We start from the raw sequence: 22,725 nt of genomic DNA, 5'->3' as shown, positions 1-22,725 counted from the left end.
AACTTTGCTCTTTTCCCAACTATAGCGCGATCTTGGAGTTGGTATATTTAGTTACGGGGGTAAGGGGGTGGATTGGGGATGGTACGGTTTCATTTTTGTTAGTTATGGTATGAGTGGTTACTTACCCTGGGAATGGATTTGCCGATCTGGTTGTTTGATGAAGCGAGGTTTTGTTGCCTTCGTTTCGACGATTTGGTCTTCAATTTTGCAGGCTTTCAATGCTTTAAAGTAAACCCACTTGTGCATGTGTTTCTCACAGTTCTTCATTCCCTAATGTGATATACCTCTTTGTTGTGTGCACTGTGTACATCTCTTCCTTCTCTTACATCCCATAGGTACCTAACCTTTCCCCGTGCACTCTGCATATATCATTTCCAGATCTGTTATATGCCTTCTGTCCCATACAGTATGAGCACCCATCCTGTGCAATTTCTGTACCTGAACACTGTGAATACCGTTCTATCTGGGATACTTGCAATTTACTAAGGCCTTTTCAGTTGTTTTTCTTTCTGTTTTGTGAAAGATGAATGTTATGGCTCATTTAACCTCAGTGTGATGTACTGTGTGATCTGATAGTGCACTTTCATGGAATTTTTCCTTTTCACTGTAATGAGACTGTGGACTTGGTCTTAAAAAAATAGGTGGGTGGGGTTGTAAGACCCCACATGAGAGGGTGCATAGTGGCTTGCATCTCCCCCCACGTCACAGAAAAAAAAAATTTAATGGCTTTTGAGTTGCTCTTTTCAGATTTGGGTTTTGGAAAAACATATCTTGTTTTATTAAGTCAACTAAACTTAAGTAACTTATTCCATACATCACTTACATGCCCATCTTAAACCCTTCTGTATCTATCCTCTCCACAGTTGCACACTGTATGTATGCTGTTTGCACAGCATATGCACCCTTTCCTACCCTTTGTAGTGTATTTGTACCCCTCATGATCTGTCTACACAGTACACCAGTACCACTATCTGTCCCACACACCCCTTGTGTACCTTCTCCTTAGTGATCCCTGGGGTGTATTTCCTATTTCCCATCCACTCATCAAGATTTTTCTTGGAGTGCTAATGAAGAACTTTGCTTGACATAGATGGGTTGCCTGTTCCAGAGTATGGGAAGTCTCTGGGACAGGAATCTGTCCCTCTAGCATGTCCTGTTTATTGTGGTGACAAAGTTTAGGTCCCTAGAGCGCGTAGCTTGGAGGGATTGGGATTTCTTTAGGTGTAGCATGTTCATCAGCTCTGGAATTGACATAGCTTTATATGTTTGGCAGAGATCACCTCAGAGTAGGCGATATGCTCTAGAGTAAAGCTGGAGTTTTTTGAGGCGGTCAGTGTAGGGCATTTGTTTGAGGCCAGTAATCCTCTTTGTGAGGTACTTCTGTGGCCTTTCCAGCTGCTGCAGATTTCTTGTGAGGTACATTCCAAAAGGGGCATTGTACTCTATAATGGGTCTAATGAGTGTTGAGTAGAGGGGAACAATGACCTCTTTTTTTTCCTGGATGAGAACCCTTTTATGATGAGGTGTGCCACGTAGGAGGACTTCTGACTACTGTGGCGATGTGACTATCAAAGGAGAGACTACTGTCCACCTGGTCCCAAGGTCTCTAATCACGCATTCGGTGTTAAGTTGATTGCTGCCTGTGTGGTAGTTCATGGGTACAGAGTTTTTACCAAAGGGGATGACGCTACATTTTTTGGCATTGAGCTTGAGGCCATGGCTCTGACACCAGGCATCTGTCTCAGCGAGGCCCTTCTGTAGGATGTCCACATCATCTGGGGACTTGACTGTGGCTCCTAGTTTGCAGTCATCTGCGAACTTCATTAGCCAGAGGCCTTCTGTGTTAGTCTGTACTTCAGAGAAGTAGATACCAAACAGGAGAGGTCCCAGGATGAAACCCTGTGGTACTCCACTTGTCACTGGTTTGAGGTCAAATTTGGAGTCTGCAACTTTTACAGTGTGGGTTCTGTCAGTGAGCTAGTTGGCAACCCATCTTGTGATGTAGGGATTTATACCTAGTTTAGTGAGTTTAGCTATAATTCCAGAATGGGGGATGGTGTCGAAAGCCTTGGCGAGGTCAAGATAGGCTGCGTGAACCACCTTACCCTCATCTACGGCTTTGGTGACTGCCTCAAAGAAGTGTATCATGTTCAGGAGGCATGATCTGCCTTTCACAAACCCGAACTAGGTGGGATCCAGAGTTTGGAGGTTACCAATGTCTTTGTTTGAGTTCAATGATAATACATTCCATGGCCTTGCAGTCCAGGCACATCAGGCTAATAGGTCAATAGTTCCCGGGATCAGTGGTGGCGCCCCCTTTGTGGAGTGGGATAACTGTTGCTGTGTGCCATTCAGTGGGCACAAAGCCTGATGCGAGGCTATTATTGAACATGGTGCTTAAGTGGGGAGCCAGTTCGTTCTGAAGTTCATGTAAAACACACCCTGAGATGTTGTCCGGTCCCATGGATGCTGTGTTTTTGGCTTTAGAGAGTGCAGCCTTTACCTGCGTAGTTGTATTTACAAGGACTCTGCATTCTTCCTGTATAGATATGGGCCCTTTAGGGGGTGAGAGGGGAGGTAAAGTTAGCACTGAGCCTATCTGCCAGGATGTTGGCGATATCAGTTGGTTTTGTAATTTTTGTGCCTTTGTGCTGTAACTCAGAGCAAATCTGGGTGACGCCATTGAGATTCTTGACATAGCTATAGAATGCTTTGTGGTTGTCCTTGGAATTCGTGGCGATTTTGTTTTCGTAGCTAACTTTGGAGGATCTTCTAAGGGATCTCAGCTTCTTACTGAGGCTGACCAGGGAGCTCCTCCACTCATGGGATTTTACTCTCTTTTGCAGCAGTTTCTTCCTTCTGTTGTACAGTTTGTTTATGGCAGGGGACTACCAGATTGGCTTCCTTTTTTTGGAAGATAGCGTCTTGGTTTTGTTTTTGATAGCACGATCCATGCACTTGTGTAAGTGCTTATAGAGTGCATTTGTGTAGGATTCGGATTCAGCAGTTGTAACTGTATTGTCCATCTGCATGGGTGTAATGAAGTTTACCACTTCTGTCTTAAGAAGCATGAAGTTGGCTTTGGAGAAATTTTTTACTGTGGTTTCCTTAATGGGGGGTGGGGGCGGGATATGGATATCAAGGGTGATTAGCTTATGGTTGGATCGGACCAACGAGGAGTTGACTTCAGGTGTGGAACACCGGTCACTCATGTTGGTAATGACTAGGTCTAGGATATTGTTGCCCCTGGTGAGGGTGTGGATAGGTTGATCCAGGGCATTGGAGTTTATGAATTCCAGAAAGTGTTGAGCTAAGGAGTTGGTACACGAGTAATTTTCCCAGTTAATGGTGGGGTAGTTGAAGTCGCCTATTATTAGGGTGTTGGGCTGTACCCTAATATTTCCAGTACATCAAGAAAAGAGGAGTGGGAATCCTGGGGTATGGTGGGGGGGGGGGATCTGTAGCAAGCTACAATTTGGATTGCAGTTTTGCCCAGAGTTAGTTGCACTTGGATAACCTCGGATGCATTGTGCTGAGCAACTAGCCTGGAGGTGTGGATATCCTTAATGAATATAGACACACCTGCCTTTGTTGTTTTGGTCCAGGTTACATGGCCGAAAAGTATGGTATGAGTTATAGCCTGGTAGTGCAGGGGTGCTCTCTGGAGCCTTGAACCAGGTCTCAGTCACTGCACAGATATCGATGTTCTCCATTTTAAGGAGTGCCTCGAGTGAATGCATTTTGAGATTTAGACTTCTAGCATCGAGTAGCATTACCCTCAGTTTTTGCTTGCCTGTTCCTGTTATGGTGGTGAATTTGTTATTTGAACCTTGCCTAAAGAAGGCACTATAGGGGCAGCAAGAGCCTTACCCATTTCCCTTTCTTTACCATGTATGCTCTCTGGGTACCCCTTATTGCTCACTATATTTATACTACTTTATCTACAGTGTGCCATACTTTATCTTTACCATATGGACCCTGTTTACACTTGTGTCCTCCAGTCCTTTAAGACTTGTGCACAGAGTGTACACTTTCCAAATTAGTGTGTGCGAACATATAAATCATTTAAATTCTGCATGTGTATATGTATTTCGTATACATCTTTGCTGAGTCTTCTTTTCCACAACATACAGAAAACAGCATACAGAAAACAGAAGATAGTTACATGGGTTAGCAGTATTTAAGCTTTTTGAAGTTCAGTAGGTCACAAGTGTGATACCATAGCCTGTAGCACATGAATACATTGTCTTTCTTACCTGTTTCTTATGTTTGTGCCTATCTCTTCTCTGTATGATGTACGTTTTGTATGTAGTACCTCCTTCATGAACACCTCTTTTTGTGTCTTGTGCATGTAACCTACCTATCTCCATGTGCACAGCATAAATGTCCTTCCATTTCACTGTATTAGTTACATTAGCTTTCCCTGCCGAGGGTGGCCTGACATCCGACCAGTATACCAAAGCCTTTATGTTGCCTTTAAGGTATGCCGTATGTCACGCGTATGCTCCTTGCATAATAGCTTAGAGCATAAAGGTGACTTCTGGACATACCATCCTGAGAACTTCTTTGCCACCAGTCCGAATGCCCTCTCTTGATCATTGGTCTGAGTGCCCGTTCCTGGCTCACCAAAGCGTTTTAGACAAGTGACTGTTGGGGTTCTTTTTTTTACTTATCCTTTTTACTGTTGCTTGTGGGGTTTCATGTCATCCAAGAAGGGTAAATGTCATTGTGGGAGACAGATTCCCCATAAAGACCACTATGACCAGCATCTTTTTGCTTAGGTGCCTGTCATGACCATATGTCCTGGTCTATTTGGCAGGCTTTTATACCTAAAACCCTTCGGAGTAGGTTGCCTTCTTTGACGCTTTATCTGGAAAAATCAGTATCTTAAGCTTCTTGCGCAAGACATGATGGAGGGTACTTCCTGCTCCAAGGGACAGCTATCAGTGAAGAAAGCCAAGAAGCATAGGCCGGAATCTTCTGCTGTTCAGCCTCTGTTGGACATCTCTCCTGAGGCGAGTGCATGCCTGGAGGCTTGCCCTGCTTAATTGTTGGATTCTTCTTCAGTGACTGGGTTGGAGGCTGTTGGGGATCTGACTTTAACTCATTCCCTCCAGTACAGCTCTTTTGAATGTGTACCTTTAACTCCCAGTGGGTGTGGCCTGAGCCTTCAAACAATGAAGTTATCACCTTACAGTTCTAAAAACACTCATTGACAGAGGTCACATATCAATAAAATTGTTTGCCATCATGTATGCTTCAAGATAAAATATTCTAGTATCTTGTATGTAGTATGGTTTTGGAATTATTAATACAAATATGAACAAGCAGTATGTGACGCCTAGAGGCACAGTAGGAGGTAACTGCAGAAATGGCTGGAGGCATACTCTGCTATAATGAAGTAAGCACGTCCGAGGAGGCTTTGCAGATGTCCGTTTCGGATGCTCGGGGGAAACAACGGCTGATTATTTTTGAGGGGCCTAGGGGTGTTCCTCGGATATTAGTCAGATAAGTCCCTTCTACCATTATTGAATGCCATTCTGTGTCAGAGCCTTCCAGATTTTATAAGGCAGACATCCCATTGAAGAAAAAGTAAAAGACTAAACCTATTTCTCCTGCTCGTAAGGATCCGCAGAGTGAATGTCAGGCCTTCACTCAGGGTTTGCTTAGTGTTTTGATGGCATTGAAACCTCCTCAGGGAGCTTCTATTCCAGCCCCCCCGGTTCTCTACTCCCCTAAAAAGACCCAAGGAGCAGGATTCTTTGGAAGGAGGAGTTTGATTCGGATGAGGAATCCCATACTTACTCTTCTGAGATTCCTTCTCCTTTGCACTGTGGATCAGAGAAGGAGGACTGTACCAGTCCTGATACTCAGAGATTCTTTTGGGGACATAATCTCCAGTATTATGGAATTCTTTAAATGGGATTATGCTCTCTTAGGTACATAAAAGATGAAAAGATGCTATGAGTTGCTGCAGATGGGCTCTCCTAAACCTTCTGCTGTTCATCCTGTTGTGGCTGCCTTATTGGATGCATTTTCCAATGCTTCTAAGGCTCCAGACTCTCAGCCCCTTACTCCCAAGAAACTGGATAGATTCTATAGGGTCCCTGAGGACTGTACATTTTTGTTAAGTGTCCTTCTGCTGACCTCTTGGTGATGTCTTTAGCCTCTGACAAGCCTTCTCAATTGCTTCCTTCTCCCAAGTTACTGCCCTGTACTAAAGATAGCAGGACTATGGAAAGGCTAGTGAAGGTTTACACCTTTGCTAACCTTTGGTACCTTGGCTTTTAGGGCTGTTAGTTATCAGATCCATATGTTCAGGTTAGGGTTACCAACTGTCCAGAACTTTTCTGGGCAGTCCAGAATTAAGGAACACTGTCACTGACACTGAAGAACACAAGAATATGTTTGATTGAGCACAGTAATATTGCACGACATTCCCCTCAAGGGGAGGTTAATGCACACTTCTGTTCTGCACACATTTTACTTTCATGTACATTTCCAGAATTTTTAACATGAAAAGCTGGCAACCCTAGTTCAGGTTCTTGTTGACTGTCCTGTCTCAGGCTTGTCAGGTTATTTGTGGTTTTCCAGACTCTGAGGGTAAAACTTCTGCTCTTTCTCTGTTAGGGACTTCCTCCCAGGTGGCTCGTCATTCCATCAAGTGTAGTTATGGTGCAGCAGATGGTTCCTCTAGGACTGCTGCTTTTGGATCAGTGATGAGGAGGTATTCTTGGCTTCGACTTCAACCTTTGCCTGATGATATTAAGGCTAAGTTGATCGATGTCCCTCTTGATAATTAACACTTGTTTGACAAAGCTGCTGCTGATATGTTTAAGTCCCTTCAGGATAAGGGCAAGGCTTTACAGAAACTTAAACGTGTTTGTTTCTCCAGTGCCAAAATTTCAAAAAATGTAGCAAGTGGGCTCCTCCTGCTAAGGCTGCTGAGAATTTAATGCCTCAGAGGTCTCCTTTTCCAGATAAACCAGGTACTGTCGGACTATCCTATTCTTCCCAGCCATTTTCCTCTTTCTCTTCACCTTTCTGTCTCTTCTGTTTGGCTACAAATTACTCAGGATTCCTGGGTCCTATCCATTATTTATCAGGGGTATTTCATGGTTTGGAAATCTTTTCCCCCTTTTATGGGTGCTCCTCAGCCGTCTCAGGAACAACTCTCCTCTCCAGAGGTGCTTTGGGACCTTTTGATGCTAGGTACTATTCAAGAGGTGTCCGTGTCCAAAAGAGGGAGGGAGGTTTACTCCAGGATGTTTCTTGTACCCAGAAAAGATGTTACTTGGAGACCAATTCTAGACCTCTCTCATCTAATCACTTTTCTGAAGGTGTCTTCCTTTTGAATGTTGCCCCTTCAGACTTTGTTCCCTCTTTTGCTTCCTCAGGCTTACATGGTGTGTCTGGATCTCAAGGATGCTTATTTCCATATTCCAATCCTTCCCCCTTTTCAGGACGTTTTTACGTTCCTCTGTTGCTTCCTGGCATTTTCAGATGTTCTTCATGTTTCACTGTTGCAGTCATCACATTTGAGTTATCTGCCTGCAGGTAGCCCTCAGTCAACGTGAATACCAGAGTCTTGGGATTTCTGCGTCGGATGCTGTTGGTTCTTCCATGTTGTCAGGGGTATAAAACATACAGCCGACACCATTACATCACTCTTTCTTGCCGTGCCCAAAGCAGAAGCAGTTCGCAAGTGCCGGTCGGCCACCTCCTGAAATTTTCGTTTTTCGAGTTTCAGACCTGAAGTCTTTTAAAAGATAAGTACCCCATTGGGGATCCTTTTTTTTTTTTGCTCTAACCGATGTCTGAAAAAAATGTGTCTTTCCAGTGGAAAGCAAATACCTCTCAGATTTTCATTCTTACTGCGTCACCTGTTTAGGCACAGATAACGATGTCCCTCGTTGTCGGTTTTGTGCCTTGTTCAATTCCCGAACTATTTGTCGGGCAGTTTTTGTAGCTAAATTCTTTAGCTCTCAATCTCCATACTCTGAAATGGCTTCAGTAAGCCATCCAACTACCAATCTTCCGAAAAAATATAAGGATAAAGACAGAGACAAACATCATCCAAAACTGCCGACGATGCTACCGTTAAGCTAGTTGGCAGTCCGCCGGTACTCAGTGAGGTGCTTTTGCAGACCCTGATACCCGCTTCTACAGATTCGCAGGCCTCTACTGTGACCCATTTGGAGTCTGGTAAGCCGCAAAGTGCTACTTAGAGTATGGAACCCACGGATGTCTCTACCTTGGATGGGTCCAGAACTGCTTTGCAGGCACCGGCTTCTGAGGGTGTATTCAGGCCTTCCAATTTACATATTAAACTGACGACTTTGTTTCAAACCAAAAGTACCGAATTTCTCAGGCCTAGAGTTCACACTACACCTAGGAAACCAACAACCAAAGTGCATTTGCAGGCCCACATGCCACAAAAACAAATGCTTAGAATGGCTGAAGACCTCATTACCTTAATTAGGGGAAGTCAGCCTTCCCCGTCAGAGACCAAGAACTGATTTTCCTTCTGATTCTTCTGATCAGGAATCCAATAACTCTGATCCTTCTGACTACCAGGACGTACCCTTATCTACCTATGAGGATTCTGATGCAGAGGATTCCATTCCCTCTACTTCCCCTCCAGAAAATTTTTCTTTTGGTGAAACCCTGCATACCCTTAGAGAGCATTTCCGCTGGAGAGCCAGGACTACTCTCGGTCCAAAAAGAGACTCTGGGAATTTTTAAACTTGCCTCAGCACAGGCCTGTAGCTATACCTCCTGTTCTGGAAATTGTAGATGATGTCTTGGAATCCAGCCTTGCCCTGATACTTTGCCTCCAGCTCCCAGGAAACCTTACAGATACTATAGAGTACCTGACTCTCACAAATTCCTTTTTAAGAATCCTACTGCAGATCCAGACCATTTCCCAGGGACCTAAAGGCATTAAGGCTACAACTGCCAAAAATCCTACTCCTTCGGACAGGGATTCTAGGGCTTTAGACAGATGGGGTAAGAAGGCATACACCTCTGCTACCCTTGCCATTAGGGCTTTAAATTGCCAGTTTAATAAGTTAAAGTATCAGCAGCATAGTATGGAGCTAATTAAACAGAAAATTATGTTGATTCCTGATAGTGCAGAACACAAAGATTTACAAGAGTTAATGCATTCTGCTAACCAAGTTGGTAAACATACTTTGCAATGTGGGTTTGATGCCTTAGAAGCATCTTGCAGGGCTGCTGTCACTGGGTCTGTTCTTAGAAGGCATGCTTGGCATAAGGAACAAAACTTGCCAGATCACGTCAAACCAAAATTACTGGATGCACCATTAAACAAAGAGTGTTTATTTGATAATAAAGCAGAAGTCGTCCTCAAAAGAATGGAGGAGAAAGCTAAATCTATGCAAACGGTTAAAGATTTCTTACAAGTACAGCCACATAGATTCAGTAGGCATTGGCCTTCAAAAAACTGGTCTTTTCTAGTCCCTTCCAGGCCTTCTCAGTCTAAGCCCAGGGGCAGCAGACCACCAAGACTTCAGTTATCTAAGCAGTGGAGTGCTCCCACTTCCAAAACAGGGAGTACTCCCACTTCCAAAACAGGGAGTAATCAGCCACCATCCTATGATAAAATGGCACAATGACTTATCCTTACCCCCTCCAAGCCTTGCCCAAGTACTTGCACATTTAGGAGGGAAACTTGCTCTGCATGTCAAAAACTGTGAATACATTACCCAAGACAGATGGATCTTGAACATTGTTTCCCAGGGATACAGATTCCACTTCCACTCACTCCCAACCCTAAGGGGATGGCTAGACATCCCCCCAAACCTGTGGGCAGAGGCCCAAAAGCAAGTACGTTCTCTTCTCAGCATCAAGGCTATTCAACCAGTCATAGGTTCATAGATAGGTACTAGGCTATCAGCCCAAGGGCCTACGTAAACCTAGCCAACAAGGTTCCCTGGCTTACACCACCCAAGAAAGTTATTTTCCTGTGCCACTGTCGAGCAGAGATACAGAAGTGATCCCCGGGGTGTATTTCCTATTTCCCATCCACTCATCAAGATTTTTCTTGGAGTGCTAATGAAGAACTTTGCTTGACATAGATGGGTAGCCTGTTCCAGAGTATGGGAAGTCTCTGGGACAGGAATCTATCCCTCTAGCATGTCCTGTTTATTGTGGTGACAAGGTTTAGGTCCCTAGAGCATGTAGCTTGGAGGGATTGGGATTTCTTTAGGTGTAGCATGTCCAACAGCTATGGGTTTGACATAGCTTTATATGTTAGGCAGAGATCACGTCGGAGTAGGCGATATGCTACGGAGTAAAGCTGGAGTTTTTTGAGACTGTCAGTGTAGGGCATCTGTTTGTGGCCAGTAATCCTCTTTGTGAGGTACTTCTGTGGCCTTTCCACCTGCTGGAGATGTCTGTGTGAGGTACATTCCAAAAGGGGCATTGTACTCTATAATGGGTCTGAGTGTCAAGTAGAGGGGAACATTGACCTCTTTTTTTTTTTTTTTCCTGGGTGAGAAACCTTTTATGATGAGATGTGCCACATAGAAGGACGTCCTGACTACTGTGGCGATGTGACTGTCAAAGGACAGACTAGTGTCAACCTGGGTCCCAAGCTCTCTTATCACGCATTCGGTGTTAAATAGACTGCTGTCTATGTAGTAGTTCATGGGTATTTTTACCAAAGGGGGTGACAGTGCACTTTTTGGCATTGAGCTTGAGGCCATGGCTTTGACACCAGGCATCTGTCTCAGTGAGGCCCTTCTGTAGGATTTCCACATCATTTGGGGACTCGACTATGGTTCCTAGTTTGCCGTCATCTGCAAACTTTGTTAGCCAGAGGCCTTCTGTGTTAGCCTGCACTTCAGAGAAGTAGATACCAGACAGGAGAGGTCCCAGGACTGAACCCTGTGGTACTCCACTTGTCACTAGTTTGAGGTCAGATTTGGAGTGTGCAACTTTTACAGTGTGGGTTCTGTCAGTGAGCCAGTTGGCAACCCATCTTGTGACGTAGGGATTTATACCTAGTTTAGTGAGTTTAGCTATAATTCCAGAATGGGGGATGGTGTCGAAAGCCTTGGCGAGGTCAAGATAGGCTGTGTGAATCACCTTGCCCTCATCTACAGCTTTGGTGACTACCTCAAAGAAGTCGATCAGGTTCAGGAGGCATGATCTGCCTTTCACAAACCCGAACTGGGTGGGATCCAGAGTTTGGAGGTTACCAACAGAACAAAGGGGACGAGGTTTTTATTCCAGACAGTTTCTGGTTCCCAGATAAGAAAACTCTCGGCATCCTCTCCTGGATTTGTCTATTCTCAACACATTTCTGGTGGTTCCAAAATTCAAAATGCTAACTCTCCAGCAGCTGCTTCCTATGCTAGCCAAGGACTCCTGGCTAGCAACCCTAGACTTAAAAGAAGCCTATCTGCACATCCCATAAGGGAATCTTGTAAGAAATACCTACGCTTCAGAGCAGGCTCTTTGCACTATCAGATGTTCATCGTGTTACCCTGCTGCAGTCATCACACTTGGGTTATCCTGCTGTCAGGTGGTCCCGCAGTCGGCCTGACTTCCAAAGTCTTGGTCCGGCGTTGGTTGCTGTCGCTTCTTCCCTGACGTCAGAGCGCCAGGGGTATACAAGAGGCATCCGACGCCATTTTCTTCAGTCTTTCTTGCCGTGCGGTGCCCGAAGCAGAAGCAGTTCGCAAGTGCCGGTCGGCCGACACCTGACATTTTCGATTCGAATTTCAGTCCAAAGTCTTCAATAAAGCTAAGTACCCCATTGGAGAACCTTTTCTTGCCTCAGTCTGATGTCAGAAAAAGTTAACAATTGCATTTCTTGTGGGAAGCAAATACCACCCAAGGACTTCCATTCCTATTGTATTCCTTGCCTAGGCCCAGACCACGATGTCACATGTTGTCGGTTTTGTGCTAGGTTTAATAAACGAACTATCAAACGCCGTTTTGACTTTGCACGACATTACTTTGGTAGGAAATTTAATTATATCATGCCGTCAGAGCAGCCGATGACCGGCATGCATAAAAACCGCAAGGATAAGGACAGGCAGCCTAGGAACAAGCCAGACTCCGAGGCCTCTGCTGGGCCTGTCGCCGGTTCTCCGGTTTTCAGTGAAGCGCCTACAGAGTTCCTGATGACTGCAGAACTGGAACCCCAGACAGCTGCGGATTTTCAAGCAGAGTCTACTAGGCCGACGCAGCCATCTTCATTAGGTCCTTCTGACACTGGAGCAGAAGTAGACCCCGGTGCAGTGGAAACATCTTTGGTTGCAGAAGGTGTCTTCAGACCGACTACACTCACCATTAAATCTTATGCTAAGCTTAAAACTCCTTTAAAACCAAAGAAGACTGTACACCAGTCTACAGTTCAAGGCCCCATGCCTAAGAAACAGATGCTTAAGATGGCTGAAGATTTGATTACCCTAATCAGGGGTTCCCATCCCCCTCCTGATAAAAGACCAAGACAAGAGGAGGATTATGGTTCCTCTGACCAGGTTTCATTTTCCTCAGATTCTTCTGAGGAACAGGATTACACTTTTCCACTTTTTATGAAGACTCTGATGCTGAAGACTCTATTCCCTCAGCATCTCCCCCTGAAGACTACTCCTTTGGGGAAACTTTACATACCATGAGGGAACATTTCCACTGGGAAGGCCAGGACTACTCTGATTCTAAGAAAAGGCTCCGAGAGTTACTTTTACTACCCCAGCACAGACCTCTTTCTACCCCACCAGTTTTGGATATTGTGGATGATGTTTACTTGGAGTCTAGTCTAAATCCAGGCTCTCTACCTCCTGCTCCAGCCAAACCAGACAGATACTACAGAGTAATTGACTCACACAAATTCCTTTATAAAAGCCCTGTGGCTGACCCAGAAACAATTTCCCAGGGTCCTAAGGGAGCTAAAGCTTCTATGGCTAAAAATCCTGTGCCCTCTTAAAGGGATTCCAGAGCCCTAGATAGATGGGGAAAGAAAATATACACCTCAGCAACTCTGGCTTTGAGAGCATTAAATTGTCAGTTTCACATGCTGAAATATCATCAATTCCTAATGTCTCAATTAAAACAAAAAAATGAGCACACATACTGAACAGTCTGACTTCAAGGAAATGCAGGATCTGTTGCATGCAGCTGAACAGGTGGGCAAACATACTTTACAATGTGGATTTGATTCATTGGAAGCTTCCTGTAGAGAATTTGTTACTGGCTCTGTCATACGTAGACATGCTTGGTTAAAAGAACAAAACCTACCTGATCATGTTAAAGCAAAATTATTGGATGCACCTTTACAGCAGGATGTATTATTTGGTGTCAAAGCAGAAGAGGTTTTAAAGAAAATGGAGGATAAGGCAAAGTCTATGCAGACGGTCAAGGATTTTTTGCAGGTACAACCCCCCTCGTTTCAGCAGAAATTGGCCAATGAAAAACTGGTCCTTTCCAGCTTCTGACAGATCACAGAGAGGCAAATACAGACGCCCAAGGGGCAGAGGTCAGTCACAAGGCCCTTACAAACCTCGCCAGTGGGGTACTGCTACCCAGAAAGGAGGAGAAGACATGCCCCAGGCTAGCAGAAGACAAACACAATGACTCAGTCCTCAAACTACCAAGCAGCTACCTTGGTAGGAAAATTTGCATTTTTTGCAGACAACTGGCACATCATCACAAAAGACAAATGGGTTCTAGACATTGTCTCTCAAGGATACAGATTCCACTTTCATACCTTACCAAGGATAAAAGGAATGCCAAACCTGCCACCAAATCAGTGGGCAGAGGCACAAAAACAAATTACAGCTCTCATGGACATGAGAGCCATTCAACAGGTACCTACACAGGAGCAAGGACAAGGATTTTACTCAAGACTCTTTCTAGTCCCAAGAAAGGACAAAGCATGGAGACCCATTCTGGATCTTTCAATTTTGAACACCTATCTGCAAGTACCAAAATTCAAGATGCTAACACTACAGCAGCTTCTTCCCATGCTGGGCAAGAATGCTTGGCTAGTAACGTTGGACCTCAAGCAGGCATACCTGCATGTCCCTATCAGACAAAATTGCAGAAGATACCTCCGCTTCATTGCAGGTTCAGTGCATTATCAATTCTCTGCACTGCCCTTTGGCTTATCTACTGCGCCCAGGGTCTTCACAAAATGCCTGGCACCAGTAATTGCATACTGCAGACAAAGAGGAATTCAAATATACCCATACCTGGACGACTGCCTTATTCAAGCAGAAAGCAAGGGCATTCTTTTAAAGCATCTGGCATTTGTCAAACACCTTCTAAATTGCCTAGGGTACACAGTAAACGAAAAGAATTCAAAACTAGTGCCCTCACAAAACATAATATTCCCGGGTGCCAGCTTGAATACAACGGCCCAGATGGCTTATCTCACGCCAGACAAGAAACAGCTGACTCAATATTTCAAAATAATGGCAACAAAAACCCAACTTCCTGCAAGAAAAATTCTGCAGGCCTTGGGATTCATGGCATCTTGCATTCTACTAATACCATTTGCAAAACTGCATATGAGGAAATTACAATGGTACCTGAAAAGTGTATGGACTCAGCACAGCCACAGCTTGGAAACAATGATACCACTCATTCCCTGTCTTCAACAGGAGTTTCTGTGGTGGGCACAGGCATGTCACCTCAACAAGGGCCAGCCTTTCACCTTACCCACAGCCAGGCAATCTATGGCAACAGATGCATCGGACTATGTCTGGGGAGCACACATGGCAGGACAGTACATTCTGGGCAAATGGACTACAGATCAGAGGCATCTGCATATCAATCAAAAAGAAATGCTAGCAGTACAGAATGCCCTAACAGCTTTCAAGAACCTCTTACACCCATGACAACTAATAATAAAGACGGACAATACCACAGTAATGCGGTACATAAACAAGCAGGGGGGCACACATTCCTACCCTCTATGCAGGCAAGCAATGACCTTGTGGAAAACTACACTGTCTTACCAGGTTCAATTACAAGCACAATTCCTGCCAGGAAAGAAAAACACATTGGCAGACGACCTAAGCAGAAACATCATGGATCCACACGAGTGGAAACTAGATCCATGAGTATTTGCAATGATAGCTCAAAAATGGGGATGCCCAGACATAGATCTGTTTGCAAGCCTCCAAAACTACCAACTTTAAAAATTTGTACCACAACTAACGAATAGATCCACAAACAGATGAAAAAAAGACCTTGAGCCAATGGAATAGCCTTTACCAGCTTGAGCCTTAACGCAAGTTTATTATGTTACTAAAAGACAGCGTTTTCGCTACTCAAAAAAGGTAGCTTCCTCAGAGGATGAAAAAAGCGTGAAAACAGCACTCTTTTAAACTCTGCACTGTAATGCTCTTACAATTACATCACTTCCTACAAAGCGGAAGTTTTTTTTAAAAGAAAATCTGACAGTACAACAAGTGCCATATCATAACTGCATTAAAACATTGAATTAATAAAGTAATGGACTTATAAAGACCATTTCAAACAATTATTTAAAACCATAATAAAAATTATTATTTAACATACCGCTAACTTTTGCCATAAACCCTTTTAACATCTAACTTTTCAGTTTTAATATTAATTTTATTCTATCACTGTAGCAACCTAGTGTGAATGAATTATTATTATAAAAATACAAAACGAAACAACACATTAGACAACCCAACCCCATGTTAAAGGCCATGGGATGGGGTCTTAATCTACACATGAAATATGCATAAAATTACGTATAAGCAAGTATAAATTCTGTGCTTCCAAGTATCAATTCAAAGCACATTTTTATATATATATCACTACTCTCGGTGCCAGTCAACTAAATATTTATAAATTCACAGCTCTTTCAAAAAAGACGCGTACGAAGCATTACAAATAATTAGTTAGCTAGAAAAATCTTTACCAAACAGTTAAGAAAACAAAACTGTATATAACCCCTGGGAATGCAATACATAATTAATTAACAAACAGAAACTGGCTTTTAACAAGCCGACTCATTTTATCTAATTTGTAAGTCACACATAAAATTACTACATTGAAAGATGCTAAACTACTAATCTTCTATTCCCCAAGAGTTTTTATTACTACCTCATATAAGATTTTAACTTTAAAAAGGAAGCTATATTACAACTATCATTTAAATCAGGGAAGTTAAAAGCGTCTAATTTCAGCTGCCATAATAACTCTCTGGTTTCTAATAATATTGAGATAGGACCCCCTCTTAAAGGCGCTGGTAAATGGTCAATACCCATGAACACAAATGCATGCCCTGGATAAGCTGCTATATGCTTAGCCAATGCATTTTCACTCTTAAAGTTCTTAATGGCATAACAGTGCTGGTAAATCCGCTCTTTAAATCTTCTGTCTGTCTTACCGACATAAAAGCCGGGACAGCATGTGCAAAAAGCAACATAAATGATAGACTTAATGTCACAATTAATTATGTGGTTAATGTGATATTTTGTACCCGATATACAAAATGTACTACCTGTTTTTATGTGGGAACAGAAATTACATAAGCCACACGCAAAAGACCCCTTTGTTCTATTACATACTGGGGCTAGTGGGTTACTTTGTAACAAGTCTTTGATGTTTCTCCCCCTCCTAAACACAATGTTAGGCTTCTCACCCAATTTTTTGGACACAGGAACATTTGAAGATAGAAAGTACCAGTTCTTATTCAAGATGTCCAAAATAGCATTAGAATTCAAACTAAATGTCATAATAAAATTACAAGAATAATCAATAGGTGATGATTCTGCTGTTGGGACATGGTCATCTATGAAAGGAGAGTTTGCTGTAATGGCTGAATTTTGAGCGGGACCAATGTCAGTTGGAGATGTCACAGAAAGAAGCGGTTTATAAAAACCACAATTTCTCTTTGCAGTTACTTCATCTAATAGGTCATCCACCAAACGTTGAGGGTAGTCACGATTCAAAAAAAGTTCTTTTAAAAATTCACTTTCAAGTAGGAAATCGTTCAAGTCACTACACATTCTAACTGCCCTCACTAGCTGACCTTTCACGATGGCTTTTTTCTGTTTAAAGGGGTGAGAGCTAGTAAAATGAAGAAAGGAATTTACATAAGTATCCTTTCTAAAAATAACAGATTTTAAGGAGCCAGTTGTGGCATCCCTTAATAATTTAACGTCCAGATAGTTAATCTCCTTTGTGTCAAAATGGTAAGTGAATTTCAGAAAGGGTGTCGTTGAGTTTAAAAATTCAACAAATGAGTGTGCCAAAATAGAATCGCCTTTAAAAAGAATAAAGGCATCGTCTAAAAAGCGTGTATAAAACACCAGCTTTTCCTTCCACTGAATGTTATTAAAGACGAAATGCCTTTCCCAGTAGGCCATAAATAAATTGGCTACTGCAGCACCACACGGGGAGCCCATGGCCACCCCTTGTTTCTGTATGTAAATATCTCTTTCAAAAATAAAGAAATTAGAAGACAAGATAATATCCAACAATTCAGTGACATTGTCAGTGTCACTTTTGGGGGCCCCAAGCTCTAATAAAAGAAGCTCAATCCATTCCAAGACCTCCTGGTGTGGAATGGATGTATACAAATCCACCACATCGATGGTTAAAAAATTGGTAGTTTCATCTAACATCAAGACATTCAAGTTGGATAAAAAAGACCAGGAGTCCTTACAAATACTAGGGATGAGCTTAACATACTTGGCAAGCAGTGAGTCAATATATTTGGAGCATGGGTAAGAAATAGATGACCTGCCATCAATAAGAGCTCTCATTGGTGGATCTCCAAGGTTCTTGTGAACCTTGGGTATACCAAACATGACAGGTGTTTTTGGATACAATATGTCAATGTATTCAAAGGTGTCTATGTCTATTCTACCAGATATAAACAAGTCCCTAAAGTAACCTCTTATTCTATTGGCACACACATTCATTTGGTTAACCGAAGAAGTTTCATAGGCTGTGGAGTCCAATACCCTATGCATTCTCTCCACATAATCCATTTGTTCAAAGATGGCTAAACCGCCACCCTTATCTGGTTTAATGATTCTAACAGCTGATGCACGCAGTTTGTTAAGGGCTGCCAGCTGGTCTTTAGAGATGTTAAACTGGTTAGACATAATGGTAGTAGACTTAACTAAGTGTCTTATATCCAATTCGCATGCGCACTCAAACATTTTAAGCGCCACATGCAAAGGTGGATTAAACACACTGGGGAGCTTGAGTTTAGACATAGAAGGCCTAGTTGAATCGTTAAACATTAGTTTCAAGTTAAGTTTTCTCACATAACATTTCAAATCCAACAGCACCCTAGCAACATCACACTTTGTTGATGGTACAAACGTGTTTCCCAAGGCCAAAAGCTCCACCAGTTCAGGTTCTAAAGTGAGAGAAGAAAAGTTATAAATCGTAAAATCTCCCCTTTTATTCAAAATCATATTAGGTGTGACTTTATTAGAGTGAAAAGGATTAGCATTCACTGATTCCAATTCATATTCCTCCTCTGACGTCTTTGATTGTTCGTTTTCCCTAAAAAACTTTATCTGTGTTTAAATCATTATCGGGAACACCACAATGGCTAGGAGCAAGTGTGTCATTGTAACCACCATTCTTTTCCTGCCTATTTCTATTTCTATTACTTCTCCTCAGAGGGGGGTTACCACCATTATTAGTATTATGTCCCACATTATTACTAGAATCCACAGTATCGTCAGCATCAATGGCTTCCAATGAATCATCCCTCCTTGGAGCCTGAACAGTAGTACACAAATTAGGGAAAACCTTATCATTGGAATAAGCCAACCTATCCCTATATAATTTATTTGATTTATTTGTTTTAAGTTTGACCATATATGTGTCAATGCTCGAAAAAATACGAGCATGGTCAAATTTAAATTGTAAAAAAGCCCCATCAACTTTAATTTCCTCATCCAATAAACAAACTTCTTTAGTTAAGTCTTCAATACAAATAGAATAATGCTTCACGAGCAATTCTATCAGTTGTAAACCTTGTATTTGAAACATTGCTTTTAAGTCAGGCAAAAAGCCTTTGCTGTTAATCAAATTTGATGGTACAAAACCATTCCTTAGACCTTTAGGGACAATACCCTTATTTAAACATTGCTTGAAATATGCAACTTCAAGCTGCAATTTCCTCATTTTAAAAGTTTTAGTATCCAGTAATTTTAACTTGTCCGACACGGATACTACACAGTTATGAAAAACAGCATTGTTCTGCACCGACGAGCCATCATTAAGTGGTTTAGCAAACTGCATAAAGTCACCTGTGTTCCGTATCCATTCGGATATCGATGCCACGCCAATAAGTCTTGCTTTTTTACAATTTAAATTTGACCATGCTCGTATTTTTTCGAGCATTGACACATATATGGTCAAACTTAAAACAAATAAATCAAATAAATTATATAGGGATAGGTTGGCTTATTCCAATGATAAGGTTTTCCCTAATTTGTGTACTACTGTTCAGGCTCCAAGGAGGGATGATTCATTGGAAGCCATTGATGCTGACGATACTGTGGATTCTAGTAATAATGTGGGACATAATACTAATAATGGTGGTAACCCCCCTCTGAGGAGAAGTAATAGAAATAGAAATAGGCAGGAAAAGAATGGTGGTTACAATGACACACTTGCTCCTAGCCATTGTGGTGTTCCCGATAATGATTTAAACACAGATAAAGTTCTTTTAGGGAAAACGAACAATCAAAGACGTCAGAGGAGGAATATGAATTGGAATCAGTGAATGCTAATCCTTTTCACTCTAATAAAGTCACACCTAATATGATTTTGAATAAAAGGGGAGATTTTACGATTTATAACTTTTCTTCTCTCACCTTAGAACCTGAACTGGTGGAGCTTTTGGCCTTGGGAAACACGTTTGTACCATCAACAAAGTGTGATGTTGCTAGGGTGCTGTTGGATTTGAAATGTTATGTGAGAAAACTTAACTTGAAACTAATGTTTAACGATTCAACTAGGCCTTCTATGTCTAAACTCAAGCTCCCCAGTGTGTTTAATCCACCTTTGCATGTGGCGCTTAAAATGTTTGAGTGCGCATGCGAATTGGATATAAGACACTTAGTTAAGTCTACTACCATTATGTCTAACCAGTTTAACATCTCTAAAGACCAGCTGGCAGCCCTTAACAAACTGCGTGCATCAGCTGTTAGAATCATTAAACCAGATAAGGGTGGCGGTTTAGCCATCTTTGAACAAATGGATTATGTGGAGTGAATGCATAGGGTATTGGACTCCACAGCCTATGAAACTTCTTCGGTTAACCAAATGAATGTGTGTGCCAATAGAATAAGAGGTTACTTTAGGGACTTGTTTATATCTGGTAGAATAGACATAGACACCTTTGAATACATTGACATATTGTATCCAAAAACACCTGTCATGTTTGGTATACCCAAGGTTCACAAGAACCTTGGAGATCCACCAATGAGAGCTCTTATTGATGGCAGGTCATCTATTTCTTACCCATGCTCCAAATATATTGACTCACTGCTTGCCAAGTATATTTGTAAGGACTCCTGGTCTTTTTTATCCAACTTGAATGTCTTGATGTTAGATGAAACTACCAATTTTTTAACCATCGATGTGGTGGATTTGTGTACATCCATTCCACACCAGGAGGTCTTGGAATGGATTGAGCTTCTTTTATTAGAGCTTGGGGCCCCCAAAAGTGACATTGACAATGTCACTGAATTATTGGATATTATCTGGTCTTCTAATTTCTTTATTTTTGAAAGAGATATTTACATACAGAAACAAGGGGTGGCCATGGGCTCCCCGTGTGGTGCTGCAGTAGCCAATTTATTTATGGCCTACTGGGAAAGGCATTTCGTCTTTAATAACATTCAGTGGAAGGAAAAGCTGGTGTTTTATACACGCTTTTTAGACGATGCCTTTATTCTTTTTAAAGGCGATTCTATTTTGGCACACTCATTTGTTGAATTTTTAAACTCAACGACACCCTTTCTGAAATTCACTTACCATTTTGACACAAAGGAGATTAACTATCTGGACGTTAAATTATTAAGGGATGCCACAACTGGCTCCTTAAAATCTGTTATTTTTAGAAAGGATACTTATGTAAATTCCTTTCTTCATTTTACTAGCTCTCACCCCTTTAAACAGAAAAAAGCCATCGTGAAAGGTCAGCTAGTGAGGGCAGTTAGAATGTGTAGTGACTTGAACGATTTCCTACTTGAAAGTGAATTTTTAAAAGAACTTTTTTTGAATCGTGACTACCCTCAACGTTTGGTGGATGACCTATTAGATGAAGTAACTGCAAAGAGAAATTGTGGTTTTTATAAACCGCTTCTTTCTGTGACATCTCCAACTGACATTGGTCCCACTCAAAATTCAGCCGTTACAGCAAACTCTCCTTTTATAGATGACCATGTCCCAACAGCAGAGTCATCACCTATTGATTATTCTTGTAATTTTATTACGACATTTAGTTTGAATTCTAATGCTATTTTGGACATCTTGAATAAGAACTGGTACTTTCTATCTTCAAATGTTCCTGTGTCCAAAAAATTGGGTGAGAAGCCTAACATTGTGTTTAGGAGGGGGAGAAACATCAAAGACTTGTTACAAAGTAACCCACTAGCCCCAGTATGTAATAGAACAAAGGGGTCTTTTGCGTGTGGCTTATGTAATTTCTGTTCCCACATAAAAACAGGTAGTACATTTTGTATATCGGGTACAAAATATCACATTAACCACAGAATTAATTGTGACATTAAGTCTATCATTTATGTTGCTTTTTGCACATGCTGTCCCGGCTTTTATGTCGGTAAGACAGACAGAAGATTTAAAGAGCGGATTTACCAGCACTGTTATGCCATTAAGAACTTTAAGAGTGAAAATGCATTGGCTAAGCATATAGCAGCTTATCCAGGGCATGCATTTGTGTTCATGGGTATTGACCATTTACCAACGCCTTTAAGAGGGGGTCCTATCTCAATATTATTAGAAACCAGAGAGTTATTATGGCAGCTGAAATTAGACGCTTTTAACTTCCCTAGTTTAAATGATAGTTGTAATATAGCTTCCTTTTTAAAGTTAAAATCTTATATGAGGTAGTAATAAAAACTCTTGGGGAATAGAAGATTAGTAGTTTAGCATCTTTCAATGTAGTAATTTTATGTGTGACTTACAAATTAGATAAAATGAGTCGGCTTGTTAAAAGCCAGTTTCTGTTTGTTAATTAATTATGTATTGCATTCCCAGGGGTTATACACAGTTTTGTTTTCTTAACTGTTTGGTAAAGATTTTTCTAGCTAACTAATTATTTGTAATGCTTCGTACGCGTCTTTTTTGAAAGAGCTGTGAATTTATAAATATTTAGTTGACTGGCACCGAGAATAGTGATATATATATAAAAATGTGCTTTGAATTGATACTTGGAAGCACAGAATTTATACTTGCTTATACGTAATTTTATGCATATTTCATGTGTAGATTAATACCCCATCCCATGGCCTTTAACATGGGGTTGGGTTGTCTAATGTGTTTTGTTTTGTATTTTTATAATAATAATTCATTCGCACTAGGTTGCTACAGTGATAGAATAAAATTAATATTAAAATTGAAAAGTTAGATGTTAAAAGGGTTTATGGCAAAAGTTAGCGGTATGTTAAATAATAATTTTTATTATGGTTTTAAATAATTGTTTGAAATGGTCTT

General features: G+C 41.6%; 1 protein-coding gene across 1 annotated transcript in view; it reads left to right on the top strand.

The window, feature by feature from the left end:
* NOP2 (NOP2 nucleolar protein) overlaps positions 1-22,725 on the top strand; it is a 776,755-nt gene that overhangs the window by 208,986 nt on the left and 545,044 nt on the right. The window lies entirely within an intron of this gene.

Source organism: Protopterus annectens, chromosome 8.part0, assembly GCF_019279795.1.
Source record: "Protopterus annectens isolate FY-2018-M chromosome 8.part0, PAN1.0, whole genome shotgun sequence".
NCBI classification, from domain to species: Eukaryota; Metazoa; Chordata; order Ceratodontiformes; family Protopteridae; genus Protopterus; species Protopterus annectens.
This window is presented reverse-complemented; position numbering and strand designations above follow the sequence as displayed.